Here is an 11,876-nt window from a genome sequence, read left to right on the forward strand (position 1 = left end):
CCATATGACTCTGTGTCCTGTGCGCACCAGTGAGATAACTTCCTTTTCTGGACAGTGACACAAGTCATCGCCATTGGTATGGCCAAGATGAATGTTTCTTTTTATTAAAGAGACCGTAACTTGGAGCCTGGAGTCCTTACACAGCAAAATGTGGCTTACTGTACCTCTCTTAGCCTGGAGCAGAGGGCTTTTCATTAACATATCTCATCGGTTTGCTGATAAGAAGACTATATATTTTTTAAAGCTGTTGTCGAGAAAAATAAATTGGCTTTCCTGCAGCAAAACAAGCCCTTAGGTAAACCTTCTTCATTCTCTTCCATTAAATGCATTTATTTCTAAATCCATCAGCTTAGCCTCCATTTATCAAAACCTCTGTAGGAAAAGGGAAAGATTGAGCAGCTTTAGGGTCCATTCATCCAAATTAAAGCCTCGAAGCGGGGAGGTCATGAGGCTTTTACTTGCTGCTTGTTTGGGCAGATGTCCTTGTGCTCAGCTTCGTTGCGTCCAGCAGAGCACGTAGGCCAAGTCCCATGCAGAAGACTGGCAGAGCTCTGACTTTGCTGCCAGTCCTTTACCCCCTCTTTCCTGCTCTTTCATTCCTTATGCTGGTCCTCCAGTACTATTTCTGTGACCCTACCTCTACCTCCTGCATCTCATATGCCATGAGAGGAAGCCAAGTTTGGAGGGGAGAGAGGAAAAGCTTATCCTTTCTTTAAGTCCACCAAAACTCTCTCTGCAAAAGCCCTTAGGGCTATATAATAAACATTTCATTTCCTCTGGCAAGCAATAGGAAGGCTTATATGATGTAAAAGAGCAGAAATAGCGACTGAAAAATGCTTGTCATTCTGTGTTTCTCTGGCCAGGCTCGTTCCTCCAGTTAAAGGGCTGGATCACTGTATGAAGAGCCTTTTCATTATGTAAGACATTTAGTTATCTTATTGCAGAAGGATAGAACTGCCTTATTTTAAACAGAGTTGATAAAAAAGAACATATTTTATTCAAAGTGATAGGCCCAAAAGAATCACACAAGGAATTTGTTGGTGACTATTAGTATACGATAATAGGCAGTAAAAGGTTTGTAGCTCTTTATCATCAGACATTCATTATTCCAGTCATATAAATGTGTTTAATTAAATATTCATTGTTTTAATTAGTTCTTAATAACTGTTTTAAAAGTTTTAATGTTTCATGTTTCATGTTTCAATCATTTTATAATCATTATAACCTGGTAATGATGTGCTATCTTGGCCAGGTTCTTGGCCAGTTTTAAAAGTTTTTTTGGTTAAATAAAGGTTAAATAAAGAATTTAATTTTTTTTACAAACCTTTTACTATTAATAAATATTATTACAGAGTTTGGTTGACAGATGGTATTTTTTGGAAACTGTAAGTTTTTGAATCTATACTGTACAGAGCCAAGCCAAGCCACACATCCCATAGTGGTGGGAATAAATAAATCTGTCCCTTTGGAAGGGGACTTTGAAACACTTTGAAGTACTTTGTGAAAGAACCCTTGCTCTGTGCTTCTTCCCATTCGTCTTTCATCATCTTGACACCAAGATCCTCCCTCTATGTAGTTTGAAAAATATTATGGAAGCCACCCCATCCCATAAACATGCCTGTAGTTGAACTTAATGACGCTAAATTGTAACTTTGGAGCATATATAAAAAAGAAGGTATTTCCCCCCATGGGAATCAATGCTCTGTGATCAGCTATGATTGTTTCAAAAGCCAGAAAACCTTGGGAAAAAGTATAACAAAGACACCTTGTCAACTATAGTGATTTTTCATGACTGCACAAAGATGGTCATCTGCAGTTCTGTGACAAGCTGTCATTTTCCCAACTTTCAAATGTTCATTTGGCAACCTTTGCCTGGTCATTTAGCAATTTCGTGCCCTGTGAAGTGGGCATGGTGTAGGAGTGGGAGTGGGTGACGCATGAGATGCAACAACCTGGGAGTTCCAAGTAAATGTGGTAGCCCAAGGTGAGGTGTCAGTATAGTGAATATTGAGTTTGACACTGGAAACTATAGGAGGACCATGTGCTCAAGTCAACATCATTCAGTCAATACTTTAACAGTGATTTAATGCCGCAGATTTTTGTAGCAGGTCCTTTATAAATGATCTGCCTCCTCTTGGACACAGGGACCCTTCACACTCTTCTCCTCCGAGGGCCAGCCTGACAATTATTCTAACAGATTGTTACATCTCCCTAGCCAAAATAAATAGTAGTTTTGATAATACTTGTGTTACCTGCAGTGTATTTAGTTAGGAAAGACATACATCTTCCATGCTGCTGCTAAACCATCACACAGTGATGTGGGGTGGCTGGAGGATAAGGGGAATATAATGTTTCCATCAAACTATGTGCTTATTTTCTTCTGGACAAATAAGCATCCACTGCTGGTCTCACCCCTTAATTTTTATGGTTTCTAATCTGAGAGCTAAAATATCCAAAATAAATATCCAAATATCTCAACAAATTTATGGATTCCCATGAAGGTTTGTACAAACATTTGTGGTCCCCAGATAATGTATCCTACTGACTTTTGTGATCTTCTGACTTTTCCTGTGCCTGCAGACGTTTAACATTTGTGGTTCAAAGCGAAATATCTTGACAACTATTGGATGGATGAAATTTGCTTCAGATATTCAAAGTCCCTTGAAGATAAATCCCAACGACTTTGGTTTTCTTCATGTTTTTTTTCTCTACCCGCACCAGCAGGTCAAAGTTACATTTTGCATATTCACAGCTCCCAGATGATGTATCCTCATGGCTGTGGTGAACCCCTGACTTGTCATCTTGTGCCGTCATCAAGTCAAATTTCCAAATACTTTGACTTATGACCAAATACCTGCAAAACTAATGACATTCCCATCTGCCTCCATTTAGGCTACTCCGTTTAAGATGATGAACCTTGTAAATATAACCTGCTAAACATCAGCATGTTAGTATTGCCACCAGTGTTGGACGGTAACTCGTTACTCAGTAAATATTACAGTTTTAATCAAAGTACTGCTGCGTTACCAGAATGCACCATCCATGCACGTGTGTGCACGACTGCACGGCAGGTTAGGGGCACTTAAACTCGACCTTATGTTGTTCAAGGTTGGCTGCTAGGCAAAAAACTTAAGGGAGAATGTGGAATGAGGGAGATAGTTGTTCTTTCAACAGCTTTATTGCCATTATTGTGAGTTGTCACAGTCAAAGATGTAAAGAACATTGTTGTACGTTGTAAACTAAAAATGTTTACAACTGTTTACAATTCTACATCTAATTTCTTGAAGCATCTGCTAAACCTGCACAGCAATCTGAAACTTGTAGAAAGAAACTCGCTACTGCCAGTGATGCATGCAGTTGTCGGGAGAGAGTGGCGTTAATCAATGTTTTATTCTTTGTAAAAACACAGAATGCTGAAAAATATTAGTTCAAAAGTTGGGAGTGATTTGCTTTATGTTTTTATTTTTTTTATTTTTCAGCCAGTAGCATTAACTCTGTATGTTTTGTAAAGAAACAAACTCCTTGCTGCTTTTATGAATATGCTTCGTTTTTTATTATGTTAAGTATATACCTAGCCCATTCTGAATAGCATCATCTGGTTTGACATGCTGCAATGTTTTCAGTTTGGCTGATTGTTGACTCCTAAGGTTCAGATAAAGTGAATTAATTCCTAAAATGAGCTGGCTGAACAGGTTGTCCCTTTTTAGGAAGGGGAAGAGGTGGGAGGTTAGTTAAAGTAATATTGTAACGTAACGAGTAACGTAAATAGTTCCTTTTAATACCTAGTAATAAGTATTATTACTTATTTAAGGAGTAATACGTAAAAAACGATTATTGCAATTCCTGAGTAACTTGCCCAACACTGATTGTCGCTGTGAGTATGCTTGCATGCTGATCTGAAAGCATAGCATCACAGCCTCATACAGCCGCTAGCAAGGCTGTAAAATCTTGGTCTTATTGTAGTGCTCTTTCTGAGAACCTACAGTACTATCCCCCACAGCACTAAACGGTTTAAGTGTTTTTTTCCCTCATCCCTCTATCCTGAAACCCTTTTGCTTTTGTGCATTTGTTGTAAAATGAGAGAAGAATGTCTATGTTGCTAGTGAAATGCATGGAGGCATGCCACTGTGAGAGCATATAAATGATAATGATACAGTAGAATCCAACCTTTAGGATGTAGAGACCCTGTGAGAACAGAGGGAGAATTGCTGGGTGTGGAGGGTAAGCCCAGCATTATGTACCCACAAAGACATCTGTGAAAAGGCCTGAGGGCTATTGGATTGAAGGATGACAAAATATTTTGATTAAAAGCACCACAATAGCACTAATTTGTCGAGGATGTTTTGCAACTTTGCTGTCGTTCCAATAGCATCTATTCCAAATATTCCATCATCTCATGCCTGATAACCAAATAGGTAATGTCAGGAGTCAGATCATTTTTGTTCCAGCTGAGATATGAAATGCACAAAGATGGTTTGTATATGCCTGCAGTCATTAAATTATGCATGATTTTCTTCTTGTAAAAACATTATTGAATGGTTTTATGACTCAATAAGTATAAGAATCTGGAAATGATCATTTTTAAAAGCCAGCATTAAAACATATGCAAGCTTGGAGGCGAGTGGTAGCCTACATCATCAAAATATTTAGGAAATACTTACAACACAGTATGAACAACTGCTTCTCTTGGACAGAAAAAAAATCAGCTTGTTCCATAACATCACTGTAACTTCTTTTATTGCACATTTCCACCATCTTGCCTCACATTGTCTTCATTGTGAGTTTCTGCTGGTTTCCACTTTCTCATCCAGTCAGCAACACATGGGAATATTTATGCCGACCGTCATTATGGGCACGGTTATTGTGAACTTGACCATTTTGATGTATGGGGATGAACCTTTAAGTATGTGCATTGGTGTGTCCTTATATTTAGGTCCCAACAATCTCACAAATCCAGCAGTTTTCCTGTATGTTGAGTTGAGGGTAACATACTTTTCTGTTATGAGGGTGGTGTGGTGTGGGGACAGAGATGACCCAAACGCAGCACTCTGAGGGAAGGCGGTTTATTGAGGGAAAAAGGGGTAGAGGGACTGGAGTGGAGGGAGAGGTGGATGTCGGGGAAACACAGACACGGGGAACCAAGGAGACTGGGGGCCAGGGGGCCAGGGAGCCGGGGAACACTGGGGCCGAGGAAGCGAGGAGCGGTGGGAGAACAGGGAGGACGCCGTGGGGGAAGTCCGAGGAGGAGAGGGCCGGTGGATGAGCCCAGCCGACTGAAAGGAGGACGAGGGTGAATGTACCTGGGAGGGAAACAGACAGAGAGACAGGGTTAGAGATAACAGAGACAAAGCACAGGGAAAATGTGAGAAAAACACTAGAAACATGAGAGCCTGAACGTGGAGGTGGCACCGGGTATGGAGCAATGACGATCAAGCAAGAGCGGTGTGGAGAACCGGGGTTGAAATACAGGCAGGGATGAGGTTGACTACTGGCAGGTGTGGGAGGCTGACGAGGTGGCTGATGAGGTGCAGGTGCGGGTCGTTGGCTGGGCTCAGGAGCAGAGGGAGAGAGAGCACACACAGGGGAGAAAACACAGGGAGGCAGGCAGGGAACAGAAAACCAAGGAAAAAGCAGAATAACTGATAAATAGGAGAAAAACCAGGACACTGACCATCAGCCGGGCTGCCACCACAACACTTTTCTATTTTATTTCAGGAATACTTTATGCACTCTGACTTAAGGCATACTGGAATAAGATAAAGGGTGAAACGTTGGAGAAAATGTCACATTTCAGCCTGATAGCCTGATAAAGCAGAGGCAGCAGCCCATTGGTTCATTTTCTAAAATGACCCTAGGCTGGCCCAATCTCACTGGTGTCAGATGTCGTGGCTCAGAGCCAAACATCTGTGGATGAAGAAGGATGTCTTTGTCAATTACCAAGATATACAAGCAAAAATGAAAGAAGTGGGGTGCTGAAAATGGATAGATATGTTTGCTGCAGCAGTAGCTTCAACATCTACGGCGACAACTCGTCATTGTGCAGTAACATGTGGAAGGATGAGAGGTGGCTGGCCATGGTCGCTGCCAGGCAGAGGAGCAAGAAGAGGAGCAGATATGTGACAGGAAGGAACAGAGTGAGCAGGAGGAGAGTGTAGCTGAATCGGTAAGCAAGGAGTAGCCAAGCAGCAACCTCCGGGGGGCGAAAAATTAAGCTAATGCAGAAGTGCAAAAAACTGCAGTTCATCGAATAGCTACTTGAGGCTATGTGATACAAGGAATTTGAGAATGTGAAATCCCCCTGATGGTGTCAAAACACAGGTGGTGGTGATCAAAGGATGAAGAAAAATGCTGAGGATCTGGATGTGATGAGGAGGACTTCTGCTGTGCTTGAACTGGACCTAGACCTGATGCGGTGGAGAATGCCCACAGTGAGGCCACAAATTTGACAGTGACTACATGATAGTCAAAATGCAGCCTCCCTGAGCCGCTGTAGACTCTTGTAATGTACAGATTGCTTTTGTTCATCTCACTTAATAGCGACTGCACGCATATCTTCATGAACGGACAAAAGGGTGTCTTGTTATTTCCCCCACACAATTTAGGCCTAATAATATCCCTTAATTATTCCCAGAGAACCTTAAATTCACAGATTTATTGCAATAAAATGTATTTATGTATTACACTAATAAATATTTTCAATGTATCAAATGACAATGTGAAAGGGGTCGCTATTTGTGATGAACATACAGACCTGATCACCCAGTTTAGCTGACAATGTTTACTTTACTGTTTATGTTCACTCTCAACGGCATCATAAAGTTGCTTTTGTCTGCAGCAGGCAGCTGTTTTCAGCAACAACAACAACAACAAACCACTGTACAGTACCTGCTCAGCACGCAGCTAACTGTGTCTGTCTCCTAGACACAGTTAGCAATAGTTAGCTACTACTTAGTGAATACAGTACATACAAAAGAGCCTGATATTTCCCCCATGAGTGGGTAGAAACCAAAAACAGGGCTGTAAGGAGAGTCAATATTGGACTTACATTAGCCAGGTGGCCACAAACATGACGAGTGAATGATGTGCTGCTCTGCATCTGCTGGATGTGTAAATAAGCAAATGTATGCTAACAAGTTCGTCATATCAACTTGGTGATGATGTGTCAATGCTGTGTCCACAACGTGTTTCCAACGCCCTCAGGTGGCCAAAAAAATCAGTTATTGCAGGTTTAAGTTGTGCTCACAGGTGTCTTACATGGACTCAAATTCAAAGTTATCTTTTAAACCTTTTTTTATCCAGAGAAAATAAAGTAAAAATAAATAAATACTTTTTAAGATTCATATTGCATCTACATGCCGTAACACATTTGTCAGTATCTTCCTTGTCAGCTTCTTACACTGGTTCAAGGGAGAGTTGAGTACTTTGCTCAAAAAAATATTAACTGCTGATGATGTACATTTTTCACCCAGATATCACAGTCAGTCAGTCTGGAGATGTTTAACCTCCTGATCTCAGTCAGGCTACTCTAACCTCTGGGATATTTCAAGACATGACATAAGCTCCCACTGTGATCCTTTGTGTAGTGATTATACACTATCTACAGTTAAAGAGTCTTTATGGAAATGCAGTGTCCACACTAATGACAGACAGTATGATTCTCTTCCAAATAAACAATCTCTCAGAGCTCATGGCTTGCTTTGTGTTGGACTGGACTCCCACTGTACATGGAGCCGTGTTAATCTGCAGCTCTGGCAAATCTGACTGACTGTAGCTGGAGTGACTTATACTTACATTGAATACAGTCTCTATGTGCCTCTGTTATTTCTGTGGGAGGGAGGGAGCCAAAGAGACGGGCCATTCCAGTGGCATTTCCAGTGGCAGTCAACGAACGTTGGCCCTCTCGCAGAACAGGAGGCTGTGAAACGCTTAGAGCTCCTTGCGTGTTCGAGTAAACACCCTCTTTTGGTCTGAGGCCCCTCCAAGGGTCAATACACTGTTACATCACAAAAGCTGGATTCATGGTTAGTTGCTCCAAGGTCTAGAGGAGGAGAAGAAGAAGGACACAGTGCTACTTCTCATGTGCTTTGTCACTTTTATATGACTATCTTGTGTAGCTATCTCCTCACGTCGTCGTCAACCTATGCGCTCACTCCCCTCCTTTGAGTGTATTTTCGTTCATTTTTATAAGGCTCCCTCCTTTCATTCATACTAATTTTGTTTATGTTGTTTCACTTCCCCTTCCTGTCTCTTCATTTTTAGCACAGCATACACCCTTTCACTGTTTCTTTCTGACTTTCATTTTTCCTCGATCCAGGTAAATGAAGGCTTTGAGAGAGAGTCCATTGGCTGCGGCCACACGCTGCCCACACCACAAGGTAAAATGCACAAACCCTTAGGTACGAGTGTAGGAGGAATAAGATGTGTGTCTTTTATTTACCAAGAAAGCAGCAGCATCACAACCAGTGTCAAGTTTAGAAGCCCACGTTTGAATCTTCTCCCAATGTTTAACTCAGGATCACAGATCAGACTGCAAATGTTCTTGTACTCCTTGAGAGTAATGGGCCCACAGAGGAACAATGCTACCTCTGGTGGTTGTATGTGCACAATGCATGCTGCAAAATCAGTCAATCCATTCATTTAATGTTTAGATATTGGAAGAAGCTCTGGATTTGTGCAACTTGGGACAGAAGACAGTTACATTTCTGGAAAGAAAATGATTAGTTCAGTTGAACCAAATTCATATGACATTAAAAGCAGAGAGGAGAAAAAAAGGTAATATTTCCACACCAAGAACCGACTAAACAAATAACATCCTATAATCGCCTTGTACATGGAGAGGGCTTGTTACAGAAAGTCTAATAGTAAAGAGACAGAGAGAAAATTAGTAGCTAGCTACAGCCTACTATATTTTTCTTTGAGCATATACAATAATTAACTTTATATATACGTTCCCAAACCCAATGCTTAGCCATCCCCAGCTGTGTATTTTTGGTGCCAGCAAGCAGGCGGAGGCCACTGTCATTTCCCAACAAGGATTCAATCTTATGCAGCCTTTTCTCATACGAAGCCTCCTGGCTTAAACCGCCACACTTGTCCCAGTAAACCAAACCTTAATGACAGGCTTGTCTAAAGCTGGAGTCTGTAAAAATGCCTCTGGGCACTTCTATTTGTCTATGTCTATTTCCTATATCTGCTGTTCTGACTTTATGTGCGCTTTTCTTTTATATTCCTGGTTTTTGCTTCCGGTTATGGGAGAAAATGTTATTCTAGCCTTAAAAAAACTGGCAACCGAGACATTTGTCCTGCGCTGTTTCTGGTTCCAGCAACTGAAATAGAAGATAAGTGTGCATTTTATAAAATTTGATTTCACTCCTTCCTTCTCTCAGAGGCAGGCAGGATGCAAGCTCAACTAAAATCCCGGTGGGGGCCTGTTTTTTTCCTCTTTTTTTTCAGGGCCTATTTTCAATGGGGCCTTTCTACAAAACTCATTAATATCATAGTACAGTCACACCTACATTCGCTAGCTGAACTTCCTCTAGAAATCCAAACAGGTCAGAAAGAGACAGATGGACTTTTGAGAATTCCTCGTGTTTGCCTCCCGCTAGAACAGCAGGCCTGTGTAGGACCAGGGCTCTGCCTTATGAAGGGCACTCACTAAGGCATCACTGAGACTCGTTTCACAGAAAACATCCATCAAAAGCCTTCATTTAACTAGAGATGAAAGATGAGCCTTTTAACTCCTTCCTCTACCCTAAGCCTGGCCTGTTGACTTTTTCATCTGTTTACGTTCCGACACATAAACATCGAAAAGCACCTTCTGTATGCGAGGATCCTTCCTTCACATGATTAGTGATAGTCTGCATGAAGTCCTCATATTTTCAGCATGATGAAAAATATATCCCCCTCACTGGATCAAATACTTGGTCTTGCAAAGGGTACTCCTCACTATGTGAACATGCATCACTCCTGCTCATATGCTCAGTACTTAAATTCCTGGACAGATATCCTAGACAGTTGATATTTCTGCATGAGCTTGTTTTTGCACTGTATCAAATCAAATCAAGTTTTCATGTCAAACTCTCCTATATGGTATTTATCATAAAAGTGTAATAAGACAAACAAAGAGACAACAACGTACGTGTGTGAATATTTTTTTATTCTTGTTTATTTCAGACCAACTTGTGCTTTTTCACTGTTAGTGTCCTGGTGATGAAGCACTATTGTTCTCAACTTCTAATTGGTAATTGGATGACAACCTACACTACCTCTGTTTTCACGTGTGTATGTACGGTCATTTCATGGTTCACCATAATTTTGTTTATGGTAATTTGGGTACACAGGGTGTCCACAAGGTGTCAATCAGCTGTGAATATATGAGGTTAGGTTAATCCAGAGCCTTCAGGGATTTCATGACAGTCTTGGGCTAGAATTAAATTCCCCGTTCAAAACTCAACAATTTTCACAGCTATTTTCTGGTTAAAAATAAAATAAAACAATAAAAATTATTTGGGAATACTACATTTTGTTTGTTAATCGGGGTTGCAGTGCTGAAACAACTCCATTTTCCAAGTTTTTCTTTGTGTTTTCCTTTTTGAAATGTTGCAGTTAACAAGTTGCCATGTGGAAATATTTTGGCACAGCAAGATAGCCTTTAGGGGAGTAGGATGTTACATAGAGTCTGAGATGGTCAGAAACAATCATCAACAGACTGTCACAGGGTTGACACATGTGACATGAAATTAAGGCTCTTTTACTGAAGCGAGTACATACAGTATCCAACATATTCATAAAATCTAGAACTTTGTACTTAAAAGGGTGGAGCTCTTCCTGACATTAAAAGACTATATTCAGGCTACCACAGGGTACGAAGGAATGCATGTGGGTGCGTCTGGTGCGTCCACGCTGTATGTATAACATAAACAGCAAACATCCATCAAAGGAAGTGGTACCCCTGAAGCTAAATATCGCACCCTTTGCTACAGAAAACGCTGCTCACACACGCACAGCCAGAACTGGCGTAACTTGACTTGTATATTCAACAAACATTTCTAAAGCTGCATCAATTCTTAATTCTTCTTAATACAGAGACAGATATAAAGGCTATGAGAAAATACAGGGTGAAACACAAAACACCTTTTCACCTTTTACATTCTTAACTTTTAACACATTCAACTGGTTTATATTGATTTATTGTGAAATGATTGTAATTATACTCACACAACTTGCAGGAGCAACATAGTTAGTAACAGATGATGGCATAGTTAGCAACACTTGACAACAATTCATTCATTTCACATTACACATTTATTTATACAGGTGCTGGTCATATAATTAGAATATCATCAAAAAGTTGATTTATTTCAGTAATTCCATTCAAAAAGTGAAACTTGTATAATGTATACATTCATTCCACACAGACTGATATATTTCAAGTGTTCATTCCTTTTAATTTTGATGATTATAACTGACAACTAATGAAAACCCCAAAATCAGTATCTCAGAAAATTAGAATATTGTGAAAAGGTTCAATATTGAAGACACGTGGTGCCACACTCTAATCAGCTAATTAACTAAAAACACCTGCAAAGGCCTTTAAATGGTCTCTCAGTCTAGTTCTGTAGGCTACACAATCATGGGGAAGACCGCTGACTTGACAGCTGTCCAAAAGACGACCATTGACACCTTGCACAAGGAGGGCAAGACACAAAAGGTCATTGCTAAAGAGGCTGGCTGTTCACAGAGCTCTGTGTCCAAGCACATTATTAGAGAGGTGAAGGAAAGGAAAAGATGTGGTAGAAAAAAGTGCACAAGCAATAGGGATAACCGCACCCTGGAGAGGATTGTGAAACAACCCATTCAAAAATGTGGGGGAGATT

General features: G+C 40.6%; 1 long non-coding RNA gene across 1 annotated transcript; it reads left to right on the forward strand.

Moving 5' to 3' along the window:
- The first annotated feature begins 5,618 nt into the window (after positions 1–5,618).
- Positions 5,619–6,714, forward strand: LOC123981899. The gene is made up of 2 exons (XR_006827848.1): positions 5,619–6,163; positions 6,319–6,714. It is a non-coding gene; the product is annotated as an uncharacterized LOC123981899 (long non-coding RNA).
- The last annotated feature ends 5,162 nt before the right edge of the window (positions 6,715–11,876 follow it).

This window comes from Micropterus dolomieu, linkage group LG13 (assembly GCF_021292245.1).
Source record: "Micropterus dolomieu isolate WLL.071019.BEF.003 ecotype Adirondacks linkage group LG13, ASM2129224v1, whole genome shotgun sequence".
NCBI classification, from domain to species: domain Eukaryota; kingdom Metazoa; phylum Chordata; class Actinopteri; order Centrarchiformes; family Centrarchidae; genus Micropterus; species Micropterus dolomieu.